Below are 12,612 nucleotides of genomic sequence, written 5' to 3'. Positions count from 1 at the left end.
TGTAACACTAATATATTTATGTACTGTATATAGAACTACAACCAGCTGTTGCTTTTATTGTAGGGCTGGATAATACTAATGCCTAAATATTTAGGCTTGTTGCTAGGCTGCTTGCTTCATGGAAAAGTACCATATTGTATTGTGCTGTGGCAGAAATATATACAGGTGCTCCCCGACTTACAACGGGGTTAGGGACCCAAATCCAGGTCGTAAGTCCGATTGGTCTTAAGTCCGACATAGATAAAAAAAAAAAAAAAATCTACAATGAAATACAGTACAGTAAAAGTAATAAATAATGAGGACTGGATACAGTACAGTAAAAGTAATAAATAATGAGGAATGGATACAGCGTGACTGAGCACTTACCTTTAATGTAGTCAGCTGAATGCACATGGGGCCCCCATAATTTTCTATTTACAGGATACATGGAGACTATATTAATTGGATGAAGCAGAGGAGGAGACAGGGCTGGGTGGGTCATCAATGTCGCTTTCTTCAGACAGGTTTATGTACTGTGGAAACTTGCTGGTGAAGGTATTGGATCATCTTGAGGGAGTGAAGAGGCAGCACTGGTGGGACGTGAGGAGACAGCACTGGGGGACTTCTTAAAATAGATGTCCAATTTAGACTGCACAGTTTGTTTTTTCTTTTCATTATAAATTTCTCTGTAGCAAGCAAGTACATCTTGGATCATTCTGTCAACTTTGGCATAACGCTCATAATTTTGATCCATGCCATCAAACATTTGCATTCCTTTATTAATTGTAGCAAATACCTCTGCTATTTGTTTCACTGAAAACTTTTTGGGGGGTGCAGGTTCTTCTACATTTTGTCTCTCTTCTTCCTCTGCACTTTTCTGTGCATCTAGTTCAATAACATCCTCGTTACTGAGCGCCTTCTGCTACACTTTCAACCAACTGTTCAACATCTTTATTATCAATTTCTAACTCCAGCTGTTTACCTAACTCCACTATCTTGTTACTAATATCCGAAATAACTTAATTTTCATTAAATCCTTTGAAACTGTTCACATATCTTTTCAGGATTTTCTTCCATATTCCATTCATGCAATGTTTTGTAACCTGATTCCATGCTGCACTAATGTTCTTTTCCATGACAAAACGTTGTACTCCTTCCAAAACTCTCTGAGCGTTTTCTCACCTTCAGTAGCAGCAACAGCCTGAGCGAAGGTCGTGCGTAAATAATACGCTTTAAAGGCAGCAATAGCACCTTGATCCATGGGTTGGATGATAGAGGTAGTGTTAGGTGGAATGTAGACTACCTGAACATCAGGGTGCATGTCGTCCAGGTGTGGTGGGTGTCCCGGAGCATTATCCAAAATCAGCAAAATCTTGAATGGAATCCGTTGTTGCAGACAATACTCCTTGGCTCGTGGAATGAAACAAGTCATGAACCAATCCTCAAACAGTGCTAAGGTCATACAAGCTTTCTTATTACTGCGATAAAACACTGGCAGTGTGTGCTTGCTGACATGTTTAAAAGCCCTGGGGTTCTCTGAATGATAGATCATGAAGGGTTTTAGCTTGAAACCAGCAACATTCCCCCCAACAGAAGTGTAATTCTGTCCTTGAATGCCTTGAATCCTAGCATTGTTTTTGCCTCTTTGTGGATGTATGTCCACTCAGGCATGCGCTTCCACAATAATCCAGTCTCATCCACATTGAATAATTGCTCAGGCAAATAATTCCCTTCCACAATCACTTCATCTAACTCCTCCTTAAAAGCTTCGGCAGCACCAACATCGGCACTAGCTGCCTCTCCACTCACCTTAACAGTGTGTAGACTGTAGCATTTTTAAATCTATCAAACCACCCATGACTTCCTATAAAGGTTTGCTCACATTCATCTCCTGCCTGCTCCTTCAGGCTTTGGAACAGGCATCTTGCTTTAGCCTGTATGGTTAGAAGGCTTAAGGGTACACGCTTCTGTATCTGGTCTTCTATCCATATCACCAATAATTTTTCCATATCGTGAATAGGACCTTGTCTTTTCTTTGAAATTATAGTTCCCTTTATAGGTGTTGTTCCTTTCACTACATCACGAATACGTTCCTTGTCCTTCAGAATAGTGGATATGGTTGAGTGTGAGAAACCTAGGTCACGTGAGATTGTTGCTACAGTTTTTCCATTCTCATGCTGCGTTATTATCTTCATTTTCATGTCAAAAGTAATTGCCTGTCTCCTTTTCTTTGGAGCACCACCAGCACTTTCACTTTTAAACTTTCCAGTCATTATAAAGTCAATTAAATACGATAATAACGAAAGTTCACAGCGCAATCAGTATAGGATACGATAGCCAAACACCAAGTAAGCGCTCCACTGAGTGAGTGTACCCACACGGCGACCCGAGCCGCGCTCTCGCCCTGGACAGAAACGTTTCAGTATAGAAAATGCGCGCGTCATTTGAAAATATTTTTGGTCACGACTGCCGCGGTCGTATGTCCCGACGGTCGTAAGGTCAGAGCAGGTCGTAAGTACAGTATTACCCCGCCTAACGCGGTTTCACTTAACGCGTTTTATCATATACGCGGTGCCTCGCCAGAGCTAAACTTTCACTTAACACGGATTTTTTCCACATATACGCGGTGAGTGTCCGGCTCGAGACGCTATTTTTAGATTTGCCCCACCCGCCACCCGCCACCCTGCCTGACTGCCTGTTTTAGCTCATAAAATTCATACAAATTACCCGGCCAGAATATAATTTACATTGCTGGAATTCTTATAATTTGGTGATCATTTTGAATATAAACATCATATTTTTGCATTAGACATACAAATTTTAGATAAAAATTTTTCTCAAATTAACTATGTTATCTTTTGTGCAAAATATATGACATTTGTATTCAAAATATTCCTGGTCTTACAAGGAATCCAGCAATGTCAATTATATTATCCTAACTTTAGTTTGAGGTATTATTTATTAAAATTTAGTGGTTATCCCACACATCTCCTTGGGACGGTTGGTAGGGGTGGGGGGGAGGGAGGGACCGACCGACCATCTGTTACCCAGTGAAGAATTATTTTTTTTTTAACTGAAGATATTTATTTTAGCTCATAAAATTCATACAAATTATCCGGTCTGAATATAATTTACATTGCTGGAATTCTTATAATTTGATGATCATTTTGAATATAAACATCATATTTTTGCATTAGACATACAAATTTTAGATAAAAAATTTTCTCAAATTAACTATGTTATCTTTTGTGCAAAATATATGACATTTATATTCAAAATATTCCTGGTCTTACAAGGAATCCAGCAATGTCAATTATATTATCCTAACTTTAATCCGAGGTATTATTTAATACTAAATGTTAAAAACCCTGGAAGGGAGGATTAGTGGAGGGTGGGGGGGTGAGTTGGGACTGACCGCGCGGTTGGAAGAGGGGGGGAGGGCAAGGTGGGGTACTTTGATTGACAGATAGTGTTGTGAAGATTATTTTTTTTTTTATTAACTGAAGATATTTGTTTTAGCTCATAAAATTCATACAAATTACCCGGTCAGAATATAATTTACATTGCTGGAATTCTTATAATTTGGTGATCATTTTGAATATAAACATCATATATTTTGCATTAAACATACAAATTTTAGATAAAAATTTTTCTCTAGGTAACTATGTTATCTTTTGTGCAAAATATATGACATTTATATTCAAAATATTCCTGGTCTTACAAGGAATCCAGCAATGTCAATTGTATTATCCTAACCTTAGTTTGAGGTATTATTTATTAAAATTTAGTGGTTTTCCCCCAAAAATTTCTCTGAGAGGGAAGAGCCGGCAGTGTAGTGTGAGAGGGGGAGGGAGTTGAGTCCATTATTTGAATGGACATTAACTTGGCGACTGTATTTCTCTATTTCTCTTAAGTATTAATTGTGTGCATGTACCATCATAAAATTAAGATGTTATTTTTACTACAACATAGGTATGTGCCTTCAAAAAGTGGAGTTTGGGGTCGGGCCGGTTTCTATTGGAATTAATCCCATATGTTCTGTTGTTCACTTAACGCGGGACCCTCTGGGTTCAATTGACCGCGTTAAGTGGGGTACAACTGTACCGATGGACGTAAGTCCAAGCAGTCGTAAGTCGGGGAATATATATATATATACAGATAGACCCCGACTTACGACAGGGTTAGGGACCCAAATCCAGGTCGTAAGTCCGACATAGATAAAAAAAAAAAAAAAAAAAAAATTTCTCTTTTTAATAAATAATCTACAATGAAATACAGTACAGTACAGTAAAAATAATGAATAATGAGGAATGGATACAGTACAGTGAAAGTAATAAATAATAAGGAATGGTTACAGTGTGACTGAGCACTTACCTTTAATGTAGTCAGCTGAATGCACATGGGGCCCCCATCATTTTCTAATTATACATGGAGACTACATTAACTGGAAACGTTTCGGTATAGAAAATGCGTGTCATTTGAAGAAATTTTTTTTTTTTTTTTTTTTAAATAAAAAATCTGCGGCGGTCGTAAGTTCCGACGGTCGTAAGTCGTAGCAGTCGTAAGTCGGGGTCTGTCTGTATATGTATATATATTTCATTAGCCCAATAAACACGCGGACTTCTACAAACAATCAACACCTCAACCTACCAGGATTCGAACCCAAGGCCCACGAGCCCATGACTGTGACCGGGGAATGCTAACCGTCATGAACGAACAGGGCACTGCTTTCATTCATGTTAGGAATAATAATCATCCCATTGCTTGGGAAAAAAGCTTCGAAGTATTCAAATCATCTTGTGTCACAGAAAGACTTCTGGTTGAAGCTAGTTTGATTAAGGAATTAAAATCAATAAACATTAGTGATGGTCAGTTAAAAACTGATAATATGTTACATAAATTTATTTGTCAGTGGCTCAAGGTTAAAAATGCTTTGAAAACCTTTGATCTAGATGTAGGATAGTTATTTAGTGGGTCCCTTATTTTTGACCTGACCTGACTAGTCACGTCGCCCCCTTCTCTTAAGCTCCTCTACGTGTGTGTTGGTGTGGGGATTAGTGGATGACATCATTATGACCTGACCTCATGTTTAATAAGGTCACCCTGTATAGTTAAGCCTCCCTCTGTCCATGTAATCCAGTTGGCTCTGAAGATGTCTTGAATAAAGACGAAAGCTAAGGTGCTCCGTTGTTTCCCTTTTCCCGTGTGATTTTATCAAGATTTATCTTATCCACGTTTTCATTGTGGATCTACAAGATATATATATATATATATATATATATATATATATATATATATATATATATATATATATATATATATATATATATATACACACACAGTCAACCCTCGCTTTACGTGGTACCACTTTATGCGTTTACGCGGTACCTTGCCGAAACCGGAATGCTCACTTTCCGCGGTGCGTGTACCCTTTTACGCGGAGAGCGGCTGGCGGTTCTCTCGCGCCTCGCCATTTTTGGATCCAAACCTCCCGCCATCTGCCATGTTGTGTAAGCGGCGCGAGTAGGTTGCGCAGTGTATGTCTTTGTTGCGTTATCGGTGACGTCATATGACGTAGCGGACTGTGATTGGGCAAAGCATCCTTATCTCCCTCCCTGCTAGCTGTAATTCGTTTAATGTAGTACTATGACGTGCCCCGCCGCGGGAGCGTTCAAGCCCCTCGACCTACCACGTCAGTTACACCCCTCCAGGCTACACCGTGTATATCGGTATCCATTGTTCCATAAGAATGGCTTCCACCGGACCACCACCACAAAGAAACCTTGCATTACCTGGACCCAGCCGCCCTAAGCCAAAGAAGACACGACGTTCCTTAAGCTACGAGGTGAAGTACAAGATCATCCAAGAGTTGGAGAAAGGAACAAGACAGGTTGATTTGGCGCGCCAGCATGGTGTGAACGAATCTACGATCCGGACGATAAAGAAGGATGCAGCCAAGATAAAGAAGCACATGAACATCACAAAGTCTACAGGTGCTTCTATGATCAAGTATTTCCACAACCAGGTGCTTCTCAAGACGGAAAAATTACTTGTGAGCTACTTGGTGCGTCAGGCGCGACGGAACATGGCGGTGGACACGCGCTCAGTTAAGGAGTACGCACGTGAACTGTATGCTGCAGTGTCAAGAAAGATGGGAATTACAGAGCCCAAACCCTTTAATGTTTCCTCTGGGTGGTTACAGAGGTTTAAGAAGAGAAACAAGATCACCAATATAAACATTGGTGGTGAAGAAGCTAGTGCTGACCGTGTTACGGCTAGGGAATTTCCTCCGTTTTTACGAGAGATTATGGAGGAAGGACAGTACACCGACGACCAGGTGTTTAACATGGACGAATCTGGTCTTTTTTGGAAAAAACTACCCTCCAAGACCTTCGTTGTGAAGAATGCCAGCAAGTGTCGGGGTCGGAAGTTGCAGAAGGAGCGCATCACCGTCCTGTTTACCACCAATGCCTCCGGTACCTGTAAGCTCAAGTTATCGGTGATCCACACAGCACGCAAGCCGCACGCCTACAAGAGCATGGACATGACCAAGCTAAATGTCCACTGGCTGATCGCACGTAAGGTGTGGATGTTCTCTACACTGTCCCTCTCCTGGTTTGATGACTGTTTCGTTCCCGATGTGAAGAAATTCTGTGAGCAACAGAATGCGCCATTCAAGATTTTGTTGCTGCTGGACAACGCACCAGGACACTCGCCCCTACTGTTAGATCGTCACCCCAACGTAAAAGTGGTCTTCCTTCCTCCCAACACTACGTCTATATTACAGCCCACGGACCAAGAGTTAATCTGTAATGTAAAAGCTGCATTCTCTACTAAAAAATTCAAGCTCCTGAACGACTACACCAACACCAGGGAAGAATTGCGTAACCTGAGTGACACCAACACCGATAGCAAGAGCGAAGTACTTTTAAAACAATTCTGGAGAATATTCAACGTCAAGAAAGCAGTGGGCTTCTTGGTGGAGGCATGGGATCAGCTGTCTGTAGCAACTGTTCGTCACGCATGGAGACGTGTTGCAAGGCATTCTGGGCGTTAGGCAGAGTCAATCTGTGACTGGTGAGGTTCAGACTGTTGAAGTAGCAGTGGACCTTGCCAGAGAAGCTGCGCAGAGTGTTACAGCTGCAGGGTTCTCCGAGACCACCAACGACGACATCCTGGAGGTGATAAGGGATCCTGATGTGACTACCGACGACATGGTAGATGATGATGACGTCAGTGAAGAGGCAGGTGGTGCGTCATCCCAAGAAGAACGCCGCTTATCCCATAGTAATGTTAGGGGTGCCATCGAGTGTGTCGAGAAAGCCAAGCTCCTCCTTTCCGACGACCCTGACGCAAACAGGTATGAAATCTTCACTACCCAGCTGTTGCAGACTATGGAGCCGTACATCAAGGTTTATCACGACATCATAAAAACCAGCCGTCAGCAAAGCATAACAGAGTTCTTCGCCTGCAACCCACCACAGCCAGCCCAAGCCAGTGATATTGACAGAGGTAGAGACAGTGATGATGACTTTGAGGGATTTGTCAGGGAGTCCCTGACAAGTGTGGATGACAGTGATGGTGACTCACCTGAGGGCCAGTAGCCTGCCCTCTCCCTCGGAACCAGCCTCCATTCCCATACGCCGACCCATCTCTTCTACTAACGTAAGTGTTAACCCCAACCTTTATTTTTCCTAACTTAACCTTTATTTTTCCTAACCTAACCTTTATTTTTCCTAACCTAACCTCTTCTATATTAATTGTGTGTGCATACCATCATAAATTTAAGATAATATTTTTACTACAACATAGTTGTGTGTCGTCAAAAAGTGGAGTTTGGGGGTCGGCCCGGTCTCTATTTCAATTAATCCCATATGTTATGTTGTTCACTTTACAGGTTTCTCACTTTCCGCGGTACCCTGTGGGTTGAATTAACCGCGTAAAGTGAGGGTTCACTGATAAAATCACACGGGAAAATGTAGCTTTGTCTTTATTCAAGACATCTTCAGAGGCAACTGGATTACATGGACAGAGAGAGGCTTAAATATACAGGGTGACCTAAAAACATGAGGTCAGGTCAAAATGATGACATCCACTAATCCCCACACCAACACACACGTAGAGGAGCTTAAGAGAAGGGTGGTGACGTGACTAGCCAAGTCAGGTCAGAAAAAAGGGACCCACAAAATAACTATCATACATCTAGATCAAAGGTTTTCAAAGCATTTTTAACCTTGGGCCACTGACAAATAAATTTATGTAACATATTATCAGTTTTGAACTGTTGGTGTGGGGATTAGTGGATGTCATCATTTTGACCTGACCTCATGTTTTTAGGTCACCCTGTATATTTAAGCCTCTCTCTGTCCATGTAATCCAGTTGCCTCTGAAGATGTCTTGAATAAAGACGAAAGCTAAGGTACTCCTGTTGTTTCCATTTTCCCGTGTGATTTTATCAAGATTTATCTTATCCACGTTTTCATTGTGGATTTACATATATATATATATATATATATATATATATATATATATATATATATATATATATATATATATATATATATATATATATATATATATATATATATATATATATGTTGGTGGTAATGGCATTATTATTTTTTATTGCTGTTGGTGGTACAGTTTTGTAAGTGTTTGTGGTAGTACAATATTGTTGGTTTTTGTTAGCGATGTTGTGCTCTCAGGGCATTTGAAGACAGTGCACTAGTCCCAGCCATTCAGCTGTGACTTGGGCATGCATCCTTCCCATGCAGCTATTGCCTAAAGATCTGTGATTCAGTTCATTTTAGTTGCTGGTTGGGATTTGGGAGGCATAACCTTTCCAATGCCATCTCTCTCTCTTAAATGGCATGGTCTGTTCTGTTCTGTTCTGATAATTACTCTTAGTATCGTATCATTCTCTTTATCTGTGAATTATTTCAATGTTTTCAGAAAAACTGACAAGGCACAAGATAAAAAACATTTTTCTTTGTCCGCTGCACAAGAACACACACCACACCTTGGCAGGTCAGGCAATAGTAGTGAAAAGTTTTGGCAGAAAATTACCATGTGGATCCATTACATTATGTATACAGCATTACATTAGTTCTTTATGCATGTACAATGCATATGTTTTAGGTAATATAGTGTTAAGTAGTTTGATCACACCAACAAGCTTCATGGCAAAGTCTGATTCTAGTGCCAAGGAAAATTGCCAATATTCTGTCTCTGATACAAAATATGCCTTAAAATGTTCATGACACCTTGTTTAGGAATATATAGAAAGTTAGATTTAGTTGGAGAAGATATGGTTTACTTTAGGTTAGCCAGTCTGTTGTCATATGGTGTGGATGTTGGTTTGGCTTCCAACTGGATGGTAGTAATGTGTTACGAAGTTCTCATCCTTCTGAGTGATTACAAATTAAGATGATGTTCACTTATCCAACTGAGAAATGGTGGCATGTAGATGGAGTTCAGTCATCCAGCTCATTCATAGTAGAGTATAGACCATTCAGTTGGGTGACGTATGCAAATGATCTTCAGTCATTCAGTTAGTTGAAGATGACTTGCTGATAAATACATGGGGTTCAGTCATCTAATTGGGTAAGGGCTGCTGCTGCACGACTGACCCAGTGGTGGCATGGGAGGGAGGAAGGCAGGATCAAATCAAGGATATAATTGGAGGAATGTCCTGTGGTGGAGAGTGTGCCACTCCGCTCGCTGGTGCGGTACACAGGGCAGTGGTACATGCCTTTCTCTTCTGCCTGGTCTTCATATTTACAGCTCACACCTGCAGACAACGCTATGAAAATCTTCAGGCAATTTGATGATGTATAAAAATAAGTAGTTTATGAATCAACTTTCTTCCAATTAGTCCAGATTATCGAGAGTTTGTTGGTATTCACTAAGCTGAATCATTCTACTTCAGTATCTGAGTGATGTATTTTTGTGCAAATAAGTTCAGGACAATATACGAGTGTGGCTAATCTAAATAAAACATCAGTTAGCAGAAATGTCATTAACATCTCAGACTCATCAAAATTTGTGAATCATAAGTTATAAGTTCTTGGTTACATATTCCTTCAAAAGATTTTGGTTATGTAACTAATGACAGTATCTTAACAAACTGCTCAAAAATTATTTTAATTTTATGTTCACTTGTAATGAACATTCCCTTCGTGTTTCATGCAAAGAAGTCACGAGTGTTTATTTTTGGTAAGCTCCACTAAGTGTATTAAATATCAATAATATGATTTATTTAAAATTTGACATACCATACCAGTAGTCTTATCTCAAAATCTAAAGGAGTAAAGATTTTCTTTTTGCTGTGAATAAAGTTGTCACCAAGATATATTTGCCGATATAAACTAAAACATATACGTATACCACTTAATTTACATTTAAATCCACTGAGAACAGGAATAACTGGTGTATAAAAATAATCCAGTCATTTAACAATTTGCAGAAAAAAATTGTCTACTGTATTCTAGGTTATATCCATTCAATAGTTTCAAATAGTTTGAAATCTAGGTTTTATTATAAAGTACATAAACCAAATTTCATTTTGTAAATAGTATTCTGACATATCATTACTTTTGACATGGAGCAATTTTCAGGTACCCATAAAATCTTAACCAATGATATGGTTAAATCACCTTGATGAGAATACCTGGTCTGACTCAGTGATAAAGAAAATTAAATTGAACATGTAGGGCAAGGTAAAGGAATGAGTAAAGAGAAGGTGTGTTGGGGGCACATACCCTCATGGTGTGACATGTCTGGGAGGGCAGCAGGTTGGAAAAGGATGATAGGTAACTGGTCATGTAGCTGCTTGGCTGACATCTCCGCCAAGCAATGTTGTTCACGATCCCAGCGTGCACCTTCCAGGAAGAAGCCCTGCACAAGAGCACATTGGTATTAAGGGGCTGCATGTTGGGTGTAGAAAACTCTTCTGCCATACTGCTTTGTCTGTCATACTGGAATGACATGGGTATAACCCAATTGACTGTTTGACATATCATGCATACTGATCTTGGTTATTTTACCTGACCTATAATATACCTGCCCAGGCAACCTCACTTGCCTGGTATTCTAACAAAGATGCCCTCACTTGTCTTTGTCCTGCTTATTAGGTGTATAGCTTAAATATCTAAATCCTCTCCCAGCTTTGCGCAGTGGCAATATCGTAACCAATGAGTTTTATCCAAGGTGTGTTACTGTGTAAAGCTCGACTATCTGCTAATACTATTGGGAAAAATTTATCTAGCAATCAACCCTACCCTTATTATTAAGAGCCCAACCCCTGAACCCCTACTTATTCTATTCTAATATTATTTTCTAATCTATCATCCTACTAACCCATGTCTAGGTGCCTCCCTGTGCTTGGCGAGGGATGACCTGGTAGATGACGTCATCAGATTCATGACTTTGGCTCTGTGAGTCATTCTCGTTGTCTTCCTTTTCCTGCTGTTCAGTTGGGACTTTCACCGTCTGGAAAGTGAAGAAAAAAAATTGTTGGCCTACATAAAAGGTAACGGGTAGTGAGGGATGGGGTTGAAGACCAGATCACAGCTGAACCGAGTCACTAATCAAGGCACATTTAACTTATTTTACTTTTATCCTCTTCACCACTGATTGGCTCGTTAGCCGCTTGGGTGATCGGTCACGTCTCTGTTACTTTCCCTTTTCTTTTATCCTCTTCACCACTGATCGGCTCGTTAGCCGCTTTGGCGATCGGTCACGTCTCTGTTACGCACTGTTGGCAAGTACTGGGCATGCACCAGCCCCTGAATGTACCTGAACCTGCTCCAGTGTTGGTCAAGTCTTGTCTAGAAAGAGCTCACACTCTGTGCCATCACAACACTTTCTGGTAGATTGTTCCAAGAGTTAACAACTCTCACTCCGAAAAAGTTTGCCCTCACAGTTTTCTGGACTTGCGGCTTCTTCAATCTTGAGCTGTGACCCCTTGTGAACTGATCTGCCAGCTCCAAGTAAGGACACTCGACTTAGTGCCCCCTGAGAGGTTTATACACCTCAATTAGGTCTCCCCTTGCCCGTCTGTAGTATAAGCTAGGCAGTTCAGGCGCTCCAATCACTCAGGGTAGCTGAGGTGCCGAAGTGCAGGCACCAGTCTGGTGGCCCTCCTTTAAACATTTTCAATCAACTGACAGTCCGTAGCATATCTCGGGGACCAGACAGGGTGACAGTACTCCAGATGGGGAAGCACTTCACTCTTGAAGATCGTTACGAGGGACGGAATGTCTAGATATCTTAACGACCTTCTTATAAGATCCAATAATTTATTTGCCTGATTTACCTTCTCCTCGCAATGGCCCGAGAACTTTAGCTCATTGTCAACATACACACCTAGGTCCTTCTCACATTCAGTCTCAAATAGTGCAGTTTCTTCATCCCGTTGGGACATATGATACGCCTCCTTACCGTTGGTACGCCCCAGGTGCATCCTCTTACACTTCGTGACATTGAATTTCAGCAGCCATTTCTTCAACCATTCTCGGAGCCCACAGAGGTCCTTCTGCAGCTCTTCACAGTCTGCTTGGTTCTTGCTTTCCTGAAATAACTTGGCGTCATCGGCAAACATTTGTATGTAGGAGTGTACAATGTCAGGCATGT

At 40.8% G+C, this 12,612-nt stretch overlaps 1 long non-coding RNA gene across 3 annotated transcripts; it reads right to left on the bottom strand.

Annotated features, from left to right (window-relative positions):
- Positions 1 to 9,270: 9,270 nt before the first annotated feature.
- LOC121857348 lies at positions 9,271 to 11,668 on the bottom strand. Of its 3 annotated transcripts, XR_006087164.1 has the most exons (3): positions 11,338 to 11,578; positions 10,740 to 10,875; positions 9,271 to 9,769 (listed from the first exon to the last, which is right to left on the bottom strand). It is a non-coding gene; the product is annotated as an uncharacterized LOC121857348 (long non-coding RNA). The 3 variants fall into 3 exon arrangements; XR_006087166.1 differs by lacking the exon at positions 9,271 to 9,769 and having other exon boundaries at positions 10,312 to 10,955; positions 11,338 to 11,668; XR_006087165.1 differs by lacking the exon at positions 9,271 to 9,769 and having other exon boundaries at positions 10,312 to 10,875; positions 11,338 to 11,668.
- Positions 11,669 to 12,612: the final 944 nt, after the last annotated feature.

Source organism: Homarus americanus, unplaced genomic scaffold, assembly GCF_018991925.1.
Source record: "Homarus americanus isolate GMGI-L3 unplaced genomic scaffold, GMGI_Hamer_2.0 scaffold7874, whole genome shotgun sequence".
Taxonomy (NCBI): domain Eukaryota; kingdom Metazoa; phylum Arthropoda; class Malacostraca; order Decapoda; family Nephropidae; genus Homarus; species Homarus americanus.
This window is presented reverse-complemented; position numbering and strand designations above follow the sequence as displayed.